Source organism: Podarcis filfolensis, assembly GCF_964270895.1.
Source record: "Podarcis filfolensis genome assembly, chromosome: 2".
Lineage (NCBI taxonomy): Eukaryota > Metazoa > Chordata > Lepidosauria > Squamata > Lacertidae > Podarcis > Podarcis filfolensis.
The window spans coordinates 120868076-120893013 of NC_139605.1; the positions used below are offsets into that span (position 1 = coordinate 120868076).

Here is a 24938-nt window from a genome sequence, read left to right on the forward strand (position 1 = left end):
TGCCGACTCTTTACACGCACACCCCCATCCTTTTTCCTGCCCATTGGGCTGCGGAGGAAGGGACAAAATGTTTTTGCCAGCAGTCTGAACTGATTGCTTACAGTGGTCTTTCCTTTCAGGACTCCATCTCTTTTGACTTCTCTGCTGTCCCCTGCCCCACCTACATGAACTTGTGTGGAGGGCTGTACACAGCTTCTTGGTGCACACAATGTGTATATACAATAGAACATAAAACTTCACAAGTCTGATGAAGTGCAGCGTCATCCACAAAGGCATATGGCACAATAAACTTGTTCATCTTTATAACGTATTGCAAGACTCTGTGTTGCTTTGTCAATAAATGTGTGCAAGCTATTCCTTGATCCTGTGCTCTGGGCAGAACATGGAGATGGGGAAGCTGGTCTCAATCAAAGGGCAAGGGAAAACATGGTCTGTGTTCCCAGGGGTCCACCCCAAGATGTCACAGAACGCAGAGGCATGCCTGGGGAGTTTGGTAGTGCATGCAGCACCAAGAGCTAAAGTGCTCGTACCACAGTTCACTGCCCAGCAGCAGCAGTTGGAGACTTTTTTCCTACATGGCAACAAGCTCAGGTTCAGGGTTCATCCACACTTCTTGCCCTGCTGCCTTCCCCAGGGAAAGCTCTTAACTGGAGCAAAGGGTGAGATGGGTTTTCTCCAGATTGACATTTGCTCTGATTTAGAGCTAAAGAGCAGGTTTCCCTGAGAAAGGAGTGGGGCAAGGGAAAAACTGCTCTGACCCATGCCTAGAAAGTGTGGGTCAAGCAAAAGTGTGGACAGGTCCTCAGATGACATACGTATCCAAGGCTTTGTTGCTGGGTTGTTGTTTTTTAAGAACCTTGGTTCTGTATTCAAGGGATGGGCAAAGAGTGGAGATGCTGGCAGTACACCTTGTGAACAGGCATCCCTTTGCATGCGCATTATTAAGATGAAACCTGTGGAGGATCCCAAACATTCTTAAATTGATTTGAATGGGTGGCTGCTATGCAGACTGGGCTGCCATTTTAATACAGCGTCATACCAGTGCCAGCCAGGAAGTTGTGAATACCTTACCATTGGTGGCAATTGCCAGAATATAAAGTATGCCATCCTTAGCACCTTCAACATCAGTAGGGAGACACAGGGTGTCTCCAGCTGTCAAGTGCTTTGTACCACATGCTGGAACTTTAGGTTTGCACAATTAAAGTGGAGTAAAAAACTTTGTCAGCCTAGCACAACAGAAAAAAGAGAATTAAATTCCCACCAGTGGCGTAGCGTGGGTTGTCAGCACCCGGGGCAAGGCAAGTAATTTGCGCCCCCTAAACCCGTGGATTTGCGCCCCCTAACCCATGGATTTGCGCCCCCTAACCCGTGGATTTGCCCTAACCCCAGATGTTGCGCCCGGTGCGGCCGGCCCCCCCTGCACCCCCCACGCTACGCCACTGATTCCCACCCCCACTCCCAGTTTGGAAATTGATGGGAAAATGCATTGAAAAGTGTGGGATGAACAAATGGCTAATAAACACCCCAGAAGCAAATCAGAATGAATGCGAGAGAAATGATCATTTGGCCCTGTATACCTGAAGAAGTGTCTCCACCCCCATCATTCAGCTTGGACCTACTGGCGGTTCCCTTACTGAGAGAAGTGAGGTTACAGAGAACCAGGCAGAGGGCCTTCTCGGTAGTGGCGCCCGCCCTGTGGAATGTCCTCCCATTAGATGTCAAGGAAATAAACAACTATCTGACTTTTAGATGACATCTGAAGGCAGCCCAGTTCAGGGGTGTTTTATTGTTTGATGTCGTATTGTGTTTTAATTTCTTGGAAGCCACCCAGAGTGGCTGGCGTAACCCAGTCAGATGGGTAGCATATAAAACAACAACAACAACAACAACAACAACAACAACAACAACAACAACAACAACAATGCCGCCCAACAAACAAATCAGAATGGATATTCTAGATATCTTCCAACCTCTGCATCTAGAATTGGTTTTAATATCCAAGACTTTACATATCAGTTTCATGATCTCAGAACTGTGCCAATGTTGAGAATACAATTTTTATTAATGTTGCTGTTCCATCCTCAGGCCAATAGGTTGGTGGAAGGGTTTCGCTGCACCTTGAAACATGCTAAGATAATCTGTGAGCACTGCACCTCGGTGGTGGCCTCCTTGCCCAACCATCCCTGGTCCATCAGGGCTCCCTGTATGAGGTACTACACAAGGCTTGTTCACATGCCACACTCAATGTTACATGTGTACAAGTGTATAGCTATTTTTTGTAGACAGGTAGGGATGAGCAAACCGCCCCTGTGAGATATTTCATTTGGTGCTAGAAGTTAGGGATAAACTGGTCCAGTTGCCGTTTCTGCTGCTCTTGTTGCTAGCAACCAGAACAGAGCTGAAGTTCTTTATAAACAATAATTTGACATGCGGATGAGGCCCTGTGAGTTCAGTGCTGGGCAGTGAGTTCCTCTTCAAGCAGTTAACAACATTAGATCCCCGGGTGAGAAACGATAACAGAAACATGGGAAGCTACCTCATACCACGTCAGACCATTGATCCGTCTAGCTCAGTATTGTCCACACTGACTGGTAGTGGCTCTCCAGGATTTCAGACAAGCAATCTTTCCCGGACCTCCCCAGAAACTGGGGATTGAGCCTGGGACTTCTGCATGCAACATAGATGCTCCACCACATAGCCACAGCCTGTCTCCTTACAGAAATTACAGCAGACTTTAAGTAACCAGGTGGCTGCCCTGCATTCTGATCCTCTTTCATGGCTGAGGCAGAGTACAGCAGTACAATGCAGCTGTAGACCCAGGTTCAAACTTCCCACTTCTGCAATTGACTTTACTCGGAGCAGGCAGAAAACTGATGATGATCTCATTTCCTTGAATCCTCGTTTCATAGACTTGCTGGGTGGCCTTGGGCAAGTCATGATGGTTGCCAATTTTTTCCCCTGGCAGGATTCCCAAGCCTTTAGCAGCTGCATGACAACACGAAGTTATGCTTGTTGTACAGCAGCTAAAGGCAGAAGAGCTCTACCAGAAAAAAAATCATAAGAGGAAAAACTTTGGCAACCCTACATATCACAATTTACCTCATCCTCATCTGCCTACCTGTAAAAGACATGGCCTGGGATAGTGGGATAGCTGTGCTGTGAATATAATGACAGTGATGACCAATGCTGCATTTTAAAGACACATGTAAACATCTATATTTATGCCCAAGAGGTCCACACCATGTTGGTGTGGCATTATTTATGATCACCACCAATCTACTCCACAGCATTGTCTGGCATGCCCAGAGGTCTTGGGAGAGAGGACAGATCTTTTCTTATTTGTCTGGGGCACAAAGGTAAGGAACAGTGTCTGCCACCTCTGCAGCTCTGAAGAGATTCCTACTGCTTCTTACTTTCTCAAACTCCAGTGGGATCTTTGGGGCAGTGGTTCTCTTGTTCACCAGTAGGCAAGGGGCATTTGCCCCTGTGCAATTGGCAGGTGGATTTGTGGGTGCCTGTCTGTTATTAATTTCTAATGTTCTCTCTCTGTCACACCCAAGTTAACAAAAAGATAAAAAGAATGCAACCAAATAAACAATGAAGGGGCAGGGAGGAAAAAGGTTGATATTCTCTGAAATCCTCCAGCAGTGACTGCTGGGATAGCTCAGTCGGTAGAGCAGAGCTTTCCACACTGTGAGTCGCGACACGTCAGTGTGTCAGCTGCAGTGTGTAGGCGTGTCGTGCGAACGCTCCCGGCGCTCCTCCTGGGGCTGGGAGGGGGTTAGTTTAAGGTTACCAGATTCTTTTTCAAAGAATCCGGGGACACTTTTTTTTTTAAAAGAGAGAAAAAGTTATTTTTAATTTTTTTTAAAAAAAAAATAACAAGTAATCTCTTCTGTGGTCTCCTCTGTCGCGTGGCCTTCCTCTGGGCCCCGGCCTGCTCTCTTGGAGTGCTAGCCGCTGTGGAGTAGGCTTGGGTCAGGCCTGGGCTTGGCCACCTCTCCTCCTCAGCAAAGACGAAGGTGGCAGCAGCAGCACGGCAAGGTCGGGGCTCCCCTCTTTCCTCTTTTTTCTCCTTCCTCTTCCTCTTTCTTCCTTTTTCTCCTCTCCTCCCTCTCCCTGTGTCGGCAGCTCTGGGGTTTTCCTGGCCCCAGAGCATCGCTGGGCAGTTGGCTGGGTGGCCAGGTGCTCTTGCACTTGGCTCGATTTGGGTCATGGTGGGGTGTGTGTCCCCGGTTCCCCCAGTTGACGCGCCGAGCGTCCCCAGTTCCCCCTTGGCAGTGGCTGTGGCGGCGGCAGTCTCAGCAGCCCAGAGCCAGCCTGGTAGCGCAATTGGCTCTGGCTGGCTTCAAGAGCTGCTCACTGCTGTGACGCCTGCCATTTTGCCTCGCCAGAATTCCCCATATGATGTGTCTTGAGCCGTTGAACCAATCACGCAATATTCATTCCCTATTAATAAATCTACAACATTTAAAATATAAATCCGGGGACATAAAATGAAATCCGGGGACATTCTGGGGATAGATTTTGTCCGGGGACAGATTTCTAAATCTGGGGACTGTCCCTGGGAAACGGGGACGTCTGGTAACCATAGCTTGGTTTAACCTCTAGTTTACTAGTAAAATGGAATTACTGTGTCACAAAATGACACAGTAAAAATGTGTCACCACAATGAAAAGTTTGGAAAGCTCTGTGGTAGAGCATGAGATTCTGAACTAACGATCTCAGGGTCTTTAGTTTGAGCCCCACATTGGGCAATGGAGTCCTGCATTGCAGGGACTTTCCAACTCTACCAAACCCTCCCAGTGTCCCTATTTTCCAGGGACAGTCCTTGATTTACAGAAGCTGTCCCTGTTTCTGATTTGATCCCCAAATGTCCTGCTTATTCTAGGTAAAGGTAAAGGGACGCCTGACCATTAGGTCCAGTCGTGACCAACTCTGGGGTTGCGGTGCTCATCTCGCTTTATTGGCCGAGGGAGCCGGCGTACAGCTTCCGGGTCATGTGGCCAGCAGGACTAAGCCGCTTCTGGCGAACCAGAGCAGCGCATGGAAACGCCATTTACCTTCCCGCCAGTGGTACCTATTTATCTACTTGCACTTTGACGTGCTTTCAAACTGCTAGGTTGGCAGGAGCAGGGACTGAGCAATGGGAGCTCACCCCATCGCGGGGATTCGAACCGCTGACCTTCTGATTGGAAAGCCCTAGGCTCTGTGATTTACACTACGCACCACCTGCATCCCACTGCTTTTTCTAAGGATGTCCCTATTTTCATTGGAGAAATGTTGGAGGGTATAAAGTCATGGGACTCCTGAGCCAAGGAGGAAAGTAACGATACAGGTTTTAGAAGACATCTGAAGGCAGCACTGTGTAGGGAAGTTTTTAATTTTTATTTATATATGTTGAAAGCCACCCAGAGTGCCAGGTGCAACCCAGTCAGATGGGTGGGGTATAAATAATAAAACTGTTGCTGTTGTTTTGTTATTATTGAATAGGATGTCCCTATTTTGATGTTGGAGGGTATCCTCTACAACTCGTTAATTCTGCCCAGGTCATCAGAACTTTCACACAAACATTTTCTTTTTCTTTTCTTTTAATCATTTTTATGGCTTGTTTTTTTAACAATGGCGGTGTGCATTAAATGGTGGGTTAAACGGTGTTTCCATGCGCTGCTCTGGTTTGCCAGAAGCGGCTTAGTCATGCTTTGTTTGTTTGTTTTTAAAAATTTAAAATTGGACTTCAACCAGACAGCGTTTCATATTTTACATTGACTTATTCACATTTTACAATAATTTATAGACTGATAATACTGAAAGTTTCCAAGTGGTGTGCTTCATGAATGCCAGAGACTGTCAAAGATGGTGTATGAACAGCATACTAAAAGCAAAGTGAAGTATTGGGGGGGGGGGGTAGACAGATAGATAGATGATAAATAGATAGATAGGCAGACAGGCTTAGGGAATTGTTTCAAGGGGTTGTTGTGGTGAGGGGGCTGTTGCTGTTATTCATATTAATCTTTATTTTATACCTTTTTATGATTTATGTGGAAATGGTTTGATTTGGTTGTGTACTCTTTGATGCATTTCATTTACTGCTTAGGACTACTTTTGTTATGTTTGTAGTCATGCATTTATTTTTCACGTTGTAAGCTGCCTTGAACTATGGAGAGGCAGCATACAAATAAAATTATCTCTGTGTGTGTAAGGTAAAGCCCACAGAATCCTGACAGTTATAATAATAATAATAATAATAATAATAATAATAATAATAATAATAATAATTTATTATTTGTACCCCGCCCATCTGGCTGGGTTTCCCCAGCCACTCTGGGCGGCTTCCAACAAAGATGAAAGATACACTAAAATGTCACATATTAAAAACTTCCCTGAACAGGGCTGCCTTCAAATGTCTTCTGAATGTCAGGTAGATGTTTATCGCTTTGACATCTGATGGGAGGGCGTTCCACAGGGCGGGCGCCACTACCGAGAAGGCCTTCTGCCTGGTTCCCTGTAACTTGGCCTCTCGCAGTGAGGGAACTGCCAGAAGGCCCTCAGAGCTGGACCTCAGTGTCCGGTCAGAACGATGTGGGAGGAGACACTCCTTCAGATATACTGGACCGAGGCCATTTAGGGCTTTAAAGGTCAGCACCAACACTTTGAATTGTGCTCGGAAACGTACTGGGAGCCAATGTAGGTCTTTCAAGACCGGTGTTATATGGTCTCGGCGGCCGCTCCCAGTCACCAGTCTAGCTGCCGCGTTCTGGATTAGTTGTAGTTTCCGGGTCACCTTCAAAGGTAGCCCCACGTAGAGCGCATTGCAGTAATCCAAGCGGGAGATAACCAGAGCATGCACCACTCTGGCAAGACAGTCCGCAGGCAGATAGGGTCTCAGCCTGCGTACCAGATGGAGCTGGTAAACAGCTGCCCTGGATACAGATTTGACCTGTGCCTCCATGGACAGCTGTGAGTCCAAAATGACTCCCAGGCTGCGCACCTGGTCCTTCAGGGGCACAGTTACCCCATTCAGGACCAGGGAATCCTCCACACCTGCCCGCCTCCTGTCCCCCTAAAACAGTACTTCTGTCTTGTCAGGATTCAGCCTCAATCTGTTAGCCGCCATCCATCCTCCAACCGCTTCCAGACACTCACACAGGACCTTCACCGCCTTCACTGGTTCTGATTTAAAAGAGAGGTAGAGCTGGGTATCATCCGCATACTGATGAACACCCAGCCCAAACCTCCTGATGATCTCTCCCAGTGGCTGCATGTAAATGTTGAAAAGCATGGGGGAGAGGACAGAACCCTGAGGCACCCCACAAGTGAGAGCCCAGGGGTCTGAACACTCATTCCCCACCACCACTTTCTGAACACGGCCCAGGAGGAAGGAGCGGAACCACTGTATGACAGTGCCCCCAGCTCCCAGCCCCTCAAGACGGTCCAGAAGGATGTTATGGTCGATGGTATCAAACGCCGCTGAGAGATCCAGCAGAACTAGGAAACAGCTCTCACCTTTGTCCCTAGCCCGCCGGAGATCATCAACCAGTGCGACCAAGGCAGTTTCAGTCCCGTGATGAGGCCTGAATCCCGACTGGAAGGGATCCAAATGGTCCGCTTCTTCCAGGCGTGCCTGGAGTTGTTCAGCAACCACTCGCTCAATCACCTTGCCCAAGAATGGGAGATTTGAGACTGGGCGATAATTGGCCATCGTGGCCGCATCTAAAGATGGTTTTTTAAGAAGCGGTTTAATAACCGCCTCTTTCAGCGGGTCTGGGAAGGCTCCCTCCCAGAGGGAAGCATTCACCACCCCACGAAGCCCATCGCCCAGTCCTTCCCGGCTAGCTTTTATAAGCCAGGATGGGCAAGGATCCAGGAGACAGGTGGTTGGCTTCACTCGTCCAAGCAGCCTGTCCACATCCTTGGAGGTAACAGATTGGAATTGATCCCACACAACTTGACTAGACAGGACTCTAGCACTCTCCCGCCCTGGCCCTGCTCCCACGGTGGAGTCTACTTCTTCCCGAATCTGAGCAATTTTATCTGCAAAAAACTTTGCAAAATCATTGCAGGAGATCATGTGGCCCGTACTGGGCCCCAATGTCGCAGGTGGTTCCGCTAAATTGTGAACCTTCTAAGGGAGATCTCTCCTCTGCAGAACCGGACAAATGGCCACCTGACTGAGTCTGACTTGAAGGAGGCCCGTCTGCGGCGGAGGAGGCAAGTCTGCCGGGCTCTGGCGGCAATTAGAGCCGTGTTGTGTCAGGGAAGGGGTGGGCGGTGGGGGCGGGGGAACTTGGGGGGAGAGAAAGGTGAGGTGGGGAAATGAGAACAAGCTGACTAAGAAGGATGAAATGGGGGGGGGGGTCTGCCTGTGTGTGGCATTTTGGGAGTGTCTCCCTCCCCCCTCCTCCCAGTCGTTCCTTGTAAAGGGAATGAGACAGAGAATAAAGCTCTCTCCGCCTCCCACCCACCCAACTAAAAAGGGAGAGGAGAGCGAGACAGAGCCCCTCACCCCGCTGGGAGAAAAGGGTTTCATTGCTGGTACTGAGGGCAGCGGCCTTCCGCTTGAGTTCCCCCTTTCAGGGCTCATCTCTGCCCATTGTTGGGATGTCACCAAGGAAGAATATGCGGGTGGGGGTTGGAAGGACAAGGGGAGAGGCGAGGTGGAGGGCAAGGCAGGCAACAAGAGGTGGCTTAGGGTGGGTGCTGCAAGGGATGGAGGGGAGGAGGGTGGCCGGGAGCACAGCTGCAGCGCTGCAAGGCCATTTTTAGGAGCTGGGGCAGTGAGGGAATGGTCCCTTGCCCCAGAGAGTGTTGCATGGCCAGAGCTTCTCTCTGTTTGGCATAATCTCTCTCTCTCTGTTTATGTGTGCATCCATCTAAAGCTGCCTTTGTCAACCTGGTGCCCTCCAGATGTTTGGGAATGCAACTCCCATCAGTCCCATGTGCTGCTTGGGGGCTGATAGGATCATGGAATCATAGAACTGTTGAGTTGGAAAGGAGCAAAAGGGTTGCCATATGCCCTCTTTTTCCGGACATGTCCTCTTTTTCATGTAAAATTAGAGTCGTCATAGCAATCCATAGTTAAAAATAGAAATCGGCAAATGTGTCCTCTTTTTTGCTCTTCAGAATATGGCAACCCTAATTTTTCTAGTCGAATCCTGTGCAGTGCAGGAGCTGTAGTCCTGAACATCTGAAGGGCACTAGGCTGATGAAGGCAATATAAGATACTGCCCACAGTTACCTCCATCCATGCAGGTTTAATGGTTGGGGCTTCTCACACACTGGCTGAATATATTATTTTTTAAAAGGTCATAAATGGAAGAAACCACTCCCTTTCCCAGAATCTTACGCTTAATGATAGCATGATATACATAAGACTCCTGATGGATTAGCCAAGAGTCTCTATAGTCCAGGATGCCATCTCCAACAAGGGGCCAGCAAAATGTCTCTTGGAAGACTAGAATGGTGGGCAGGAAGTGAAGGTACATTCTTTCACCTTTGGTGGACGTGCCCAAGGATTAAAGCTTTCTGGGAGATGATATATAATGAAATGAAAAAGGTATTTAAATATACCTTCCTGAAGAAACCAGAGGCCTTTCTCCTAGGCATGGTCGGCCAATTGGTGCCAAAGAAGGACAGAACTTTCTTTATGTATGCTACAACAGCAGCAAGAATACTCATTGCAAAGTATTGGAAGACACAAGATCAACCCCCAGTGGAAGAATGGCAGATGAAAGTGATAGACTATATGGGACTGGCAGAAATGACCGGCAGAATCCGAGACCAGGGAGAAGAGTTGGTGGAAGAAGATTGGAAGAAATTTAAAGACTATTTGCAGAAACATTGTAAAATTAATGAATGTTAAAATGATGTTGGATTGAAATCAAGCGGCCTTAGCAACAAGGTTAACAAGAATATGTAAAAATGGATTGATAACGGATGAAAATATAAAGTTATAATATGTTGAGATATAGAATTAAGATAAAAAGAAAGAGGGTAAGGATTTGCTGAATTAACCATGTGAACGGGAATACAAAAAAGGGAGGTGTGAGGAAGTCGGGGAAATAAGTAAATGAAATTTAAGATATGAAAAGATTGATTTGTTTTTAACTATTTTTTATTTATTTTTTCTGTACTTTGTATCTTTTTTCTATGTATTTTTGTACTTTTCGTATTTTTCCTTTCTTTTTTTTCCCTTTTTATTCTGTAACTTTCTTCTTTTTGTAAAACCTTAATAAAAATCTTTAAAAAAAAATAGAATGGTGGGCAGGAAGAAGGAGCTTTCTCCATACTTCCCCCCCCCCCTTAGCCAGGTACACTTCCTCTCAACATGGAAGGTCCATTTAGCTGCCATCGTTAATAGCGGCCAACAAACTTACCCAATCTGAGCTGGCTGCCATCACCACACCTTGTAGCAGTAAATTTCATAAGTTAATTATGCATCATATGAATATATACTTCCTTTGGTTTATCCTGAACCAACTGCAGATCACTTTCACTGGGTGACCCAAAGTCCCATCAGCCCTGACCATTGGCCAGGCTGGCTGGGACTGATGCAGTCCAACATGGGCTGTGCACACACCTGGGAAATGCAGTTTTTCCTTCACAGATCTACAATTCCCAGCACCCTTAACAAACCACAATTTTTTTGAGCCAGTGTGACCCCATCTAGAGCAGGCCACACACCACTCAGCCTGTCAGAGGAGCCACCCACTAACAGCATCTGTTTATTGGCCTTCATCTAGTTCATTATCACAACCAAGAATGGATTCAGGGCATCCACTGCCTTACCTGCAGAACATGAGAAAGGAGAAGAGTTGTGGGCCCTCAGTGTATGGATGACAATGCACTCTAAACCACTCAGTGGCTTCATGCAGATGTTAAACACCATGGGGAACAGAACCAACTCCTGTGGGACCCCATGCCTAAGTACCCATCGAGCCAAGCAATGCTCCCCAAGAACTGCCTTATGGAGATGGCTATCTAAGTAGGAGCAGAACTACTGCAATGCAGCACCCCAGTACCCCCGACGGTTGTCTCAGGAGGATGCCAAAGCTGATGGCATCAAAAGCTGCTGACAAACTGAGGAGGCTCAACAGAATCACATTCCCCTGTCCCTCATCCAACACAGGCATGGCAATCAAGGCTGTTTCCACACCCAAACCAGGCCTGAATCTCAACTGAAACATCATCTAGAAAATCTGACTTCTAGATCTGGTTGGCAACCATGCATAATGCTAAGCCAGGGATCATGGTTTGTTTTCCCTGCATGCCTACAGAAAAGTGCAAACAGCCCAGATGGACATACCGTATTTTTCGCCCTATAAGGCGCACTGGCCCATAGGACGCACCTCGTTTTTTTGGGGGGAAATGAATAAAAAAAAATTATCTCCCCCCCCCCAGCCGCAGGGCTGGGGCGGGGGAAGCCCACAGAACAGGCTGCCGCCCCAAGCCTCGCGCGCCCGGCGGGAGGTCCCGCCGGGCGCGCAAGGCTTGCGGATAGCTTCCTGAAGCGTGGAGAGCTTCTCTCTCCCTCTCCCCCCGCCCCCTGCAGTGGCAAAATACCTGCTCTGAGTTCAGAACTGACATGCGCACAGCAGAGTGGGACACCCACCCACTGTTAGCTCTTACATTTGAATCATTTGTGTCATAAAATTTATATACTGCTTGATTGGGGAAAACCTCAAAGTGGTTTACAAAAAGATTTTTAAAATCAGGGAAAAAATTCAATACATTAAAACATACAAGAAGTTAAAATACTAAAGAGAGATTCACACCAAAATTTCTAAGCATCTGGATTAGTCTTGTCTAAGCAAGAATGTTTTTAGCAGGTGCTGAAAAGAATACAGTGAAAGTGCCTGCTTGATTCCAAAGTGTTCCAAAGTGTATGTGCTGCTACACTAAATGATGGAGCTTTTACAAACGCCTTTTGCCCATGCTCTAGATACCAAATGTCTCCAAATCACTTCATGAAGGTTCCTTCCAGCCTAAGAAATTTCACACCACAATAAATTTGTGAAGCCTGAAGGTCCTACAAGGACCCTTTGTTATTTAAACCACAGAATTAGCATTAGGATGTTACAACAGGTTGCCTTTATTTTACTGTGCTGACAATATAGCTGTGCGCCTTTGAAACTTCACCCCCATCTACCCATCTTCTTTCTTCACGTGCCCAACTTGTTGTTACATATCAGATCATAAAGAAAGAGAAAGATCAGATCCCTTTAGGGTACGGATCCTCTGACTTCTGCATGGCTTATGGCTTATGATAATATCTGTGGCCCCACCCACCATTCTGGAATGAGGTCTCAAAAGAATACGAACCTCAGGCTGAACAAAGGTTCCCCACTCCTGCTTTGGCAAGTTTGAAAGCAAACTTCTGCCTTGATATGCCTAGCTGAATCAATGGGTTCTTCTTTGCAGTCCAGCAGCTGAAGCTCTGTGCATGCTTTGTGGCATTTAAAAATATAATTAAATCCAGGTAAATGGCTATATGGAAAGATGTATTCAGCCCTCTTCCCCATTCCTTCTTTGTCAAACAGCAGGCCAGCAGAAATATTTCAGCTGCTCAAAAAGGACTCCATGCTGACCCAACCCCTGTACACCCAGAAGAGGTCATGCAGTGAGCATCACACTTTCTCATGGCACATGTTAAGCACATGTTACCTTTGGGGGAGGCCCAAAGGTAAGGCAGAGTTTGAAGGCTCAGCAGAATGGTTTCCAGAGGGGAGCTGTGTTCACCTGTTGCAGCAAAAACTGAACTGGTTAAGGGAACCCAAGCATCCTTAGTTGTCAGCCAACACACCTACTCTACATCTACAAAACAATTTCTATCTCCCTGGTGATTAAGTCCATAATGATATTGCAAACTGAAAAAGCCTCTTCCCTCTTGCCATTGCCCTTGGGCAGGGCTGGGTTACGCTGTGTGCTGAGACGCTCTCCGTTCCCCAGGTTTGGCTCTAGGATGTCCCGAAGGCTTCAAGCACAGCCCAAGAGCCCAGCTCAGCACTCATGCCTTTGCATCCATTGTGAGCAAGAGAACTTCCCTCAGACAGCAAATTCAGGGAGGCACTGAAGATCTGGGCTCTGTAATGGGTGCAAAAGTCTAGAGCTGGCACACTTCTCCCCTGGAATCAAGAGATCAGCTTGCAAATCATGAGATGCTGTTTCTGACCAGCTAAGAGCCAAAGGGCAGAAAGCTGGATATGGGGAAAGGTGAACCCTAAAATGGCGCCCTCCTTCACCCCGCCTGGGAAAGACACACAGCAGGAACAAGAGGGGAAGAAAGATGGGCAGTAGATTATTATTATAATAATTTGTATACCCACAGGTCTCAGGGGCTCCTGAGGATCTTGCCGCCTGAGGTGGTCACCTCACCTTGCCTCATGAGTGAGCCGGCCTTGCTTATTTATACTCTCCCCGTTTGACCATTTTTTAATTAGCTGCAGACATATCCATGTGACACAGAACCAGCACATGGTGAAGACTTCTCTACCAGTACAGGTAAAATTAACAGCAAATCCAGGGAGATTGTGTTATTACGAACTGCTGCTACTGTGTATGGTCACTGTCAGGGTTTTTTCCCCCAGCCGGAACTCACTGGAACTCCATTCCGGCACCTCTCAGGTGGGCACCATTGCCATTCTAATAAAATGAATGAGATGTTCATGGTGAGTTCCGGCACCGCTTTTTCTAGAAAAATAGCCCTGGCTCACTGTGCTTATTTTGTACACAGAACTTTGCACAAAAATCTCACAGACCACATTCTGCATTTCATGGCCTTTTGGGCTCACTGCTTTCAATTCTTATGAATGCATATGAGTGTTTCTGCCAACTATACGCATCAGGTGATGTGCATGGGTCTCTCGGGACTCGTGGAGGGGTGGGGGTTTGGGTTTGGGGTTTTTTTGTAGGTTTATTCGGCAACATTCTGCAATAATAAGCTTTAGCGGTGGATTTAAACTGAACCATCCACACCTCATTCTGCTCTGTTAGTTGTTTTGTGATGGTTCCCCAGTGTTAATGCACTGTTGCCATCTGGAGAGGCGCTATTGCACTATAGTGCAACAAAAGTGCAACCCTCCCACTCCCTCCAAAACACACATTTGTGATATGAAAAGCTACAGGATTTCAGCCAGTTGTTATGGAACATGCCCTGACTGGAAACAAAACAGCATGTATACTCAGAAACCTCTGCAGGCACAAATGCTATTGAAAGCAGGATTGAAAACAGCCACCCCGATATCATCATGAGTGCAAAGAATCACAAATGCACAATAAAAAGGATGTCTGGAGGGACTCCATAAACATTTATGATTCAATAAATATGTTAGTTTTTAAGGTGTCACTACTGTTTAATTCTTTGTTGATGTTTTGCTAATCTGGCTTTTCCTCTAAACTAAGTCATACAGGTCACCGAATACAGGTGTTCTAGTTCTTAACACAGAATATAAACAGTCCTGGAGGATGGGGAACCAGGCTATGCCTGTGCAAATGCTGGATAACCAGGCATTACCACAATCAGATTCAAATAAGAGGAGGAGAAGGGGGAGAAGGACAATAAGCAGAATGAAGGGAATTAGGTAATTGAAATCAAAACAGCATTTTGAGATGTTATGGGACGCCGGGGTAAAATTAGCAGCTGATTTACAAGTCATTGATTTTAGCACTAAATTAAGCAATCGTTTTGGAAGTGGAGCACGAAGCAAGCCATGCTAGGTGCTGTCTGCACAAGCTGCTATTTTACAAGCTTAGCAGAAATTGACTGGTGGAGACAAACCATAATTTAGGACCAATTGGAGAGGTAGGCAATCGGCTGCAGGACAGGCTCTGTGCTCCATTGCCAACCCACACTAGTCCTGAGCACAAGCATGGTAAATTCCAGTGGACACTTAGCTTGAGATCTGTGTCACACCAAGGGATGTCCTTCCCAGTCCTCTTGTTTGACACACAAACACTCCTCCTTCTCACCACTCCACTCGCCTGCTCCCTTCCCTATTCAACAAATGCCAGCTAATTCCTGAACAAACTCAACTATTTACCCTCACACACCCGTCTGCCACAAACCCCCTCTGTACAGGCAGCATGGCCCACAAGTGGTTTGAAGTGCCGTGTTGACAAGTCTTGCAGCCTGCCTGATCCAGGGGGAGGGAGGGGGGCAGGGGGAGAAGACACAAAATCGCAAATGCGTGCCCAGAGAGGGTTGATTCCACCAGGCATAAGGACATGGAAAGGGGAACTTGACACCATCTGCTTCTGCTGTAGCAATTAAGATAAATTGCCATCACCCTATACTGTATATTACCAGGAAACCCATTATCCAAATGTGGATTCTCATGCAGCCAAAATGGCAACATCCTTGCAGAAGTTGGAGGCTATCAGCCATGGGCTTGGGTTGGGGGAACTTCATGGTTTGCAAATATACACATACACCACGTGGCAAATGATACAGGAGCCTACTTTACAGCAGTGTCTCTCCGCTGCTTACTTAAATCTGGCTGAAAGGCTCAATAGGGAGTCTTAATTTTCTGCACCCATGTATCACCCATGGTGAAGTGTGGGAAAAGTACAACTCCATCTCCAAATCAGTATATTTAAAATTTTGCCCAGAGGCAAAACAAGAACATGAGCATTGAAGTAATGAAGGAAAGAAATGTGGATAGGAAAAGTCATGTTTTAAAATAAATTACTTGACACGGGCAACGATTTATAGATTAATCTATAACTCCGTGCAAGAGGGGATATTAGGTATGAAAACAAATTTCTTGAGAGATGGGCACTTTTTATTTCCTTTTGAAATGAAACATTTGGAGAAAGAACATACTCATTTTTTTTAGTTTAAATGTGAAGCTTCTTACTCTTGCTACAGGATACTGCGAGAATATCTTTATCGCGGGGGGTGGGGGTCTTGTTGTCTGGGCAGCCCAGGACCCCCATACACACTGCCCAGGTCTGCGCCCTGGGAAGGTGACTTGGGTGCTCCTAACACAGCAGTTTGACTTCACCCCCAGAGGCGAACTCCATGGTCTCTCGAGACAGACAGATGCCAACAGCAACCTTTACTGCCTGTTAAGTTAATTCGCTCTCATACTGTATATATACTAAATAAATAAATAACTTTGTGACTGCCCCTTTGTACACACCTGTTTGAGCACAGTTACTAGCACCATTCTTGTCTCCAAACTGTTCAGCTGTTTTACCCTCCAAGTCTGACTTCCCATTGCATGAGAAACAGTCTGATTGCCTCAAGAAAAGAAAGGTAAGAATTTGGGGTAATGTTTTTTTTTGGGGGGGGTGGCGGGGGGGGGGAGGGATTGTCACTGTTATTGATATTAATTTTTGCATCCTCATTTTAGATCCTATGACTGACATGGAAATTGTTCAAAATGTACTTTTTGACTACTTTTGTTATGTTTGTAATTATGTACTGTATTTCTTTTTACATGTTATAAAAAGGCAGAACACAAATAAAATGATTGACTGAATTTGCATCACTTTATATTAGTTTATCAGTGTAAGGATGTTCATGTTATCCCCAACACAACCTTGTCAACTGTCACTGTAACTATTTTGGCTTTTTTTTACAAAACTATCACTGATTTGAGGATTATCCACACCACCACTTTCCCCTGGGGAAACCTGCTATTTAGCATTGAATCAGAAAAAATGGCAATTGGGTTTTCCACAAATGCCATTTGTTTTGATTTATCACCATAGAGTAGGTTTTCAGAGGGAAAGAAGCGAGGCAAAGGCAAAATCACTCAGACCCTCAGCTAGAAAGCGCAGGACAAGCAGAAAACCACTTGGACCTATGATTTCTAGGCATGGGACAAGTGGAAGTGTGGACCAGGGGTCAGCAACCTTTTCCAGCCGTGGGCCGGTCCACCGTCCTTCCAACCATGTGGTGGGCCGGACTATATTGGGGGGGGGGAATGAATGAATTCCTATGCCCCACAAATAACCCAGAGATGCATTTTAAATAAAAGGACACATTCTACTCATGTAAAAACACACTGATTCCCGGACCGTCCGCGGGCCAGACTGAGAAGGCGATTGAGCCGCATCCGGCCCACGGGCCTTAGGTTGCCTACCCCTGGTGTGGACGAACTCTTATTTTTGCGTGCATACACACACTTCTGACCTCACTCCTCTGCATTTCCCATCTCCAACCACAGGCGTATTTATGCCTGCCAGTTTGGGGGTATACTTCATGCATTCAGTGAAGTGGACTCGGGCCAATGAAAGCTTATGCCACAATATGACAGTCTTTAAGGTGCCACAAGAGTCTGTTATTGCCTTGATTATCCAGGGATAATTCAGATCACAACAATGAAAGCTAAGCTGGGTGGGGTGATGCTCACTACACCTCTTCTTTTCCTGGCACTACCTTCATAATTAACTGATTTTTTTTAAATAATAATTTTTATTAGTTTTCAGTTACTACAATCCAATAATAGCCTCATTATAACAATGCCAAATTATAATGCAATTAATGATACAAATCACTGAAATGCCAAATTATACAATTTACGTGGCCCTCTGCATGCCAGAATTAATGGTTTATTTATTTTGTTTCTGCTTTCCAAGATCTTATAAATTTCAATTACAGCTCCAGTTAAAATACCAATCCCTTATATCGCAACTACAGTTTTAATGACTTCCATTCGTATTGACACATTAAATTATTTCTACACCTACAGATGAAGCATCCAAACTCCTTCCTGTGTGTGGCAATTATTCTGTCCGTAGTGTTTCTTCCTGTCTTCAAAATACATTACAGTGTCTATCATTTGTCAGTTGTTGCTGTTCTCCATCACGCCTTGGGCGGCGCTAGTGTCCCATTGTTGTTTCAGAGGTTCTCCATTGCTCCGTCCCTGGTTCGCTGTTTTGCAACTCCAATTAACTGAAATTAATTTGCTGTAATAGTGCTGTTCGACTTCAGGCTCTGGCCTTGATCAGCAGTTTTTAATTTTGACTCAGAGTTGATTCATACAACCAAATCTGCATGCTAAGTCATGGGTTAAGTGGATTACCGGGATGTCAACATATTTCCCCAAAATGGTTCGGATACATGTTAAAGGACTGAGATGGACAGGTGCAGAATTGTTATGTTCCTTGAGAGAGAGAGAGATTCAGGGGTGGGTTTTTTTTGCATATTAAACTGTTGTACAAGAACACGTCATACAGATTTTAACTTTGAGCATGTAAACTTCAGGGATTTTATATACTATGTATATTGAGCGCCTGGGAAGATGGGCATGCACACAAATGGGAGTGTATACATTTATGGCAAGATGCATCACGCAGTTGGCACAAAGGATGCTTTGGGTACATTCCGAGAATGCCACATAAAGATTGAATGACTACAAACTATCCCGCTGATGAGGTTCTGCATGCAAAATGCTCACTGAAAGTCTCACACCAGGCAAATCCTCAGTGTGTTGCATGCTCTCAAATAAATGATGCAAATTGTGAGCATATCAGGCATGTCTATGTCACTGGTTACTCTATGTTCTGGTTGGAGAAAGGAGTTCTTTCACTTTGCAGAGACTTCACTGAAACCTCTGGCTTCTGCAATGTTCTCATTTTATGCTTCTGTCCAAGTGTGACAAGTTTTTCAATATTGAAGCACTACAGGAAACCACCCAGTCAGATGAAATTGGGATGGGGGATGGAGAGATGTCAAAAAGTCACACAGCGTAAAATGCAAACTTTGGAATCTGGGATTGCAGAATTGAGTGGACTTGGGGACCCATGACAGTCTCCATGCAGGAAAGAACATGTACACTGCTCCAATGTGGGATTTCAACATACATCTTCAAAAGTAAGGGTACAAACTATCTTCCCTCACCCCCAAACATACTGAAGTCATATAATGCAGAAAAATCATTATATTTAAACTATTATTCTGCACGCCCCAAAAAGTGAAGATTCTGCCCCTTCCATTAGGAGAAAATGTTTTCTTTCTCCTCACCCCATCACATACTTTTGCCTTTACCATCTCATCATCTGCTCTTGCGTAACTCAACCCTCCTGATCTATGGATGAACTCTGAACCAATTACTATCTACTCTCTCTATATCCTTTTAATTCCACACTTAGTGTCACAGTCAAGGAAATCTATGAAATGGCTTTGATTTGCACAATTTATACAAGTCACAGAATTCAGCTTTTCGTGGCACATGATTTTGTGTGTGTGTGTGTGTGTGTGTGTGTGTGTACAGACACACACTTACTGTCTTAATATGCTACTCTAGTGCATTTTTGGTTACCCTAAACCTAGCTAATTTGCATTACGTATATTGAACTAGAACTGAATGGGATTTTGCCGATGATGATGTGATATATATATATAGAGAGAGAGGAAAAACATTGTCAAAATTACTATACATTGTCAATTACTATATATCAATTACTATATAATTACTGTCAAAAACTGACCACCGCTGCAAAATCTTTGAGTGTCAAACCTCTGATTCTAAAAATAAAAAATTCACCACACATTTGCCAGTTTAGAATATATATCCACCACTGCGGAGAATGGGGTGGTGGGAACATATATCACCAGGAATGTTCACTGTGCATTCCACATTGCAGGAAACTGGCACCAGAATGGCAGGACACAGAGGCTGACTTCACTGCCATTGCACTTTGGTGCACCTAGTGCCTTACTTTTTGCTGAATGGCTGTGTTATTTGTAAAAAGACCACACAGCAAGGTTGCCACAGCTGCATCAGCAAGAGTAGAAAGATGAGCAGGAGACCCCTCCCAAGGCACTTCAGGATGGCAGGAGCTCTCAGGGTCACGGGAGAGTGTGGACAGAAAGCAGGACCAGCTTACATGTCCCCATAAGCTATCAGCAGGGCGGGTGTTGCAAGGAACACACTCGACCTGGGAAAGAGACTAGCGGCATTTCTCACAGTGACCAGCAGCTGGACAACAGCAAGCACTGAGCATCAGGTCTGGGTGACAGGGGCCCCAAACAAAGCACCTTCATCCCCCAATGTCCCCCTCATAAGACACTAGTTAAAATGTCTCAAACAGAGTCTGCAACCCAGACCTGCGCGTACTCAGGATTCTATGACCTGAATGCACAGGAACACTGAATTGCATTCAGTGCAGAAGAAGAAGAACCAGAGTTCTGACTGTGTTTGTGCTGTTCTATATGCTGTTCATGCGGAACATTGAACCTGGGTGGGATCTGGCGCAAGCTGAATGCACGTAGCGGAAGATCAGTTCAAAAAAAGCTAACATTTGGGGCTTTAAGAATATCAAATTCCCCACCTGCCCATGAAGTGACAACAGTAATTAGAATAGCAATAAATCCTAATCAGGTATAAGGAGCACCGCCCCCCCGCCCCGAGCTTCTGTGTCAGGAGAGTTCACCCCTCCATCCTTTTTTCCATTCCACCCACAGAACTGGCCAGAGGAAAGGGCAGGGTCACGGGAGAGTCATTCTGGAGTACATCAGAATTTCATTAGTTTTGTAGGGCTGGGTTTTGTTTTTTTGTTTTTTTATCCCAGAACAAACCGAGGAGGTGAGGCTGCAAGCACAGCACCCAACATACATAATTCACAAACACATCAAAATATGTGAATCCCATCTTTGCACATGCATGAACTAGCACATAACCATGCTATGCCTTTCAGCAGCACCATACAGATACAACATTTTCTCACTATTTATCCCAATTGGTGTAGCGGATTTGTACACTCCAAATCTGCCTATTTAGCTGGTAGGAAGCCAGTTTCTGTATCTACTTTGACATTCTTAAAAATCCTTTGAGTTGTTTAACAAAAATGGAAAAGAGAAAATAACTCTCTCTCTCTCGATGTAAAAATGCATTTCCTAAGAGACATTTATAGACGCATTTTTTTCCGAAAAGTCTTGAATTGGGAGTGTCAGCTGCTAAAGCCAATGGAAGTGTGTTGCTCCACTTAATTTTTTTACTCAGCAATAATAACAATAGAAAAGTTAAAATTCTATATCCATCCAATGCAAATTCTGCACCAAGAAAAGCTAAATTCTGCAAGATGTCTAAATTGTGTAATCCAAGCAAATGTTGCATACATTTCTTATGCAATTTGTGCAATTTTCATAATTTATTCTAGCTTTGTTAATCACAGAGGAGAGTATGCTGCTATGCAAGGCATTGAAAGGCCATCTTCACACACTGAAAATATCACTCAGCCCCCACTTTGGTCTATGAGATTTCAGAAAAGGTTGCCCACAGAATTTCAAATTCAAATATACCATTGGCTAGATACTTGCTTTTTTAAAAAAGAAAGTGGAATTCCTCACACAATTCTACTATTTCATGGAAAATTACAATATAATCAGTACTCTGCTCATACCACTGTACCCCACTATAAAGCTGAGCCACCTTAACTCTTGCTGTAAAAAAAGGGCACCTCCCTTCATTTTAAAAACATTGGATGACATGCATCTTGCTCTCTTCAGTTACACAGATGCCACAGCAGAACATCCAATGGTCACCCACACCATGTGACATGCTGCAACACTGTGGGAAAATGTTAACAGGGAGAAATGCTATAGGGCACAAAAAACCCTCTACCTCTTAACTTGGAGGTCAAAGAAAGATGTGGATGTTCTTTTCACTGGCATTGTCAAGCTAGCCTCCTTAACCAGCATCAGTGAGGGTCTTTCCAAGATTAGGTCTAGGGCAGATATAGGGAACATCACCCAAGGCTGAATGTGGCCTCCAAGGCCTCTCTACCTGGCCCCCAAGACTCTCCCCAGCCTCCATCCCTCCGGCCCTGCTTTGCATTCTCTTAAGAGTGTTTTTGCCTGGCTGGAATGTGTCCCTGAATGCTGACAGCACCGCTTGCTTGCCTGGATGATGAGGGGAGACCCTCCCAGTGTCCCTATTTTCCAGGGACATCCTGGATTTACAGAACCTGTCCCAGCTTCTGATTTGATCCCAGAATGTCCCACTTTTACTTAGGACTTCCCTATTTTCATCAGAGAAAAGTTGGTGGGTATGGAGTTATCCAACAGCTGAGCCATCTGAAGGCAGCCCTGTATAGGGAAGTTATTTTTAATGTTCCATATTTCACCACGTTTTTATATATGTTGGAAGCCGCCTGGAGTGGGCAGCTTCCAACATATATTATTATTATTATTATTATTATTATTATTATTATTATTATTGAATAGGACACCTCTATTTTCATCAGAGAAATTTTGGCAAGTATGAGAGGGGTATGTTAAACGTGTATAGAACCTAGCCTGCTGTACACACATAAAATTTACATATGTTGCTCCTCCCCTCCAGGAATTTGGCCTTCAGACTAAAAAGAAAATTCCCCATCCCTGGTCTAGGCCATAATACAAGTCAGAATCCAGAAGACAGAGGTCCAGCTTCAGCACCATAAGGAAAGTAGCAGGACCCAGTTGGGCGTTCAGGTCAGAGATTCTAACAGTAAAACAAACTTAGTGAACATATGAAACAAGAGAGCCACTATGCCAAAGCAAGCAATCTGAGCAGTTGGTAGCAGAAGCATCCACGGAGTGCACTAATCCCAGCCTGGCCCCATATTTTTGGGTTACGAGTAGGTGTTTCTTAGTGAAGTGTGTGGCTTTTAGCTGGCCGCGACACCTCTCTTTTTTTAGAATTCAATTTCTGCCATGCCCCAGGAGCACCCAGAGCACCCACTCTTCCCCAGCTGATCTGTTGGCCTGAGCCCGCAAATCCATGCTTGCTCACATTTGGGAGTAACGCCAGCTGAATTCAGTGGGGCTTCCTTCTGGATGAAGGCACAAGATTCTCTCTGTGCGTCTCACTAAATTCATTTGAACATATTTCCAAGTAAACACACAGAAGATCATGTTGTTAGTTTTATGCACAATTATCTGGGAAACTCTTTCTGTTGGAAGTCAGTGGGAATTTCTTTCCCAGAAATCGAGCACTGAGCTGGCCTGTTAGTGCCCAGTGGGGCTAACTCTCACCTTAGGGTGCATCAGTTATACTCTTGCAAGCATTGGCGGAGGAACGGGGGTGCGGAGGGAGCAGACCGCATCGCGGCAGGCCCCCTGGACACGTGCCGCGCCCCCTGCACCTCAGACGCCACACCCCCACAGGCAGCGTGCCACGCCCCCAGAACGTGAGCCATGCCCTCGCGGGTAGCATACCATGCCCCCGGGGGGCGCCAGCCCCGCCTGCTCTCCGCCCCCGGTAGCGGAGCATGCAGCTTCGCCACTGCTTGCAAGAAGCATTATTTTGGGTTTGTTGGCATGGGTTTTTACTACCCATCCAGAGGCACAAGTGTAGGATTAGCACTGTCTATTTAACGCTCTAGAGTTAGCACCAACTGTCAAAATATTCAGGGCTTTGATGGCCCTAAAGCTCAGCCAATTTAATCAGCGCGGTGAGGGCCAAATTTCAGATCTCCACTCGCTGTGTGATTTTGGGCCAGGGCCAGCCTCAGCATTAACCTACCTTCACAGGGTTGTTGTGAAGATAAAATGAATGTATGCCACCTTGAATTCTTTGGAGGAAAGGTTGGTATAAATGTAATAATAAATAATTAAGTGACATGCTTGTACCTCTAACACAGGGGTCAGCAACCTTTTTCAGCTATGGGCCGGTCCACCGTCCCTCAGACCATGGGCCAGACTATATTTTGAAAAAAAATAATGAACGAATTCCTATGCCCCACAAATAACCCAGAGATGCATTTTAAATAAAAGGACACATTCTACTCATGTAAAAACATGCTGATTCCCGAACTGTCCGTGGGCCAGACTGAGAAGGCGATTGGGCCGCATCCGGCCCCCGGGCCTTAGGTTGCCTACCCCTGCTCTAACACATTGGGTTTCATCCTTTCCTTACACACTCTGCTTTCCTCTCCAAGGTACCAGCACACCCTTCACACTGACCTCTCTGTGCCTTTTCTTGTGATCTTTATCCTGTTCATTATCCCAGCCTATCCTGCAAGGCAGGGTAGGGTTATACATGCATAATATAATCCCCACTTATATGGATGGGAAACTGAGACTCAAAATGCTTGCATAAGAAAAGGGTTGCTAAATAAATAAAGAAAAACCAGGAGGAGGCTTGAGTAATCCTTCCTGCCCCAGCCTCTCACACAGCACATTAAAGGGTCCTCAAATAGGGCCTTGCTAAATCACACCAAAGGCTTCTATCCCCGCAGTGCGTCTCTCCAGCGGCAGCCATCCAGATGCCCCAGAAGGTGGGGGTGGGGAGAAGACATTATGGCCATGGCCATGCCCAGCATCTGGGAATCAGATGTTCTACATGCTTCTGAAAATGAATGTTCTATTATTAGCTGTTATTGCTCATACCTAGGGATCCGTGAGGATTTTGTTCAGCCTGCATTTTTAAGCAAAGCAACCAGATTCACACTTCACAGAATAGTACACAGATTGGGAAGCAGTTTATCCTTTTGTTTTTTTCACTTCTCTGCATTTTGTGATACTATTCTTGGATCAACACGCATATAAAAGGATTTTTTAGGTTAAAGCACATACATAAGTGATGTGTTTTGTGAGAAAAAACACATTGAGAATAATGCGAATATCCTTAAAAATAAATCAGATTGATGTGGAAACAGGAAAGAACACACATAAACACATGAAAAACTGACAGAAATGAGAAAAAGACTGACTCTTCATCCCAAATGATACCTACTGATAAATCTACGCCTTTCCCTATATTATTATTATTATTATTATTATTATTATTATTATTATTATTATTTCGCCCATCTGGCTCGGTTCCCCCAGCCACTCTGGGTGTCTTCCAACAAATTAAAACACAATACAAGACCAAACATTAAAAACTTCCCTGAATGGGAATTTATCCAAATTTATCAAACCCCATCTAAGCCAATGATCTGCCACATACATTTTCACACAGCTGCTACATAACTTAAGGAATTCAGTGCTAATCAGTTTTATT

General features: G+C 45.4%; 1 protein-coding gene and 1 long non-coding RNA gene across 4 annotated transcripts in view; one reads left to right on the plus strand and one right to left on the minus strand.

Moving 5' to 3' along the window:
• GLI1 (GLI family zinc finger 1) overlaps positions 1–24938 on the minus strand; it is a 108827-nt gene that overhangs the window by 36035 nt on the left and 47854 nt on the right. The window lies entirely within an intron of this gene.
• Positions 13202–18863, plus strand: LOC310756258. The gene is made up of 3 exons (XR_014544779.1): positions 13202–13500; positions 16188–16255; positions 18626–18863. It is a non-coding gene; the product is annotated as an uncharacterized lncRNA (long non-coding RNA).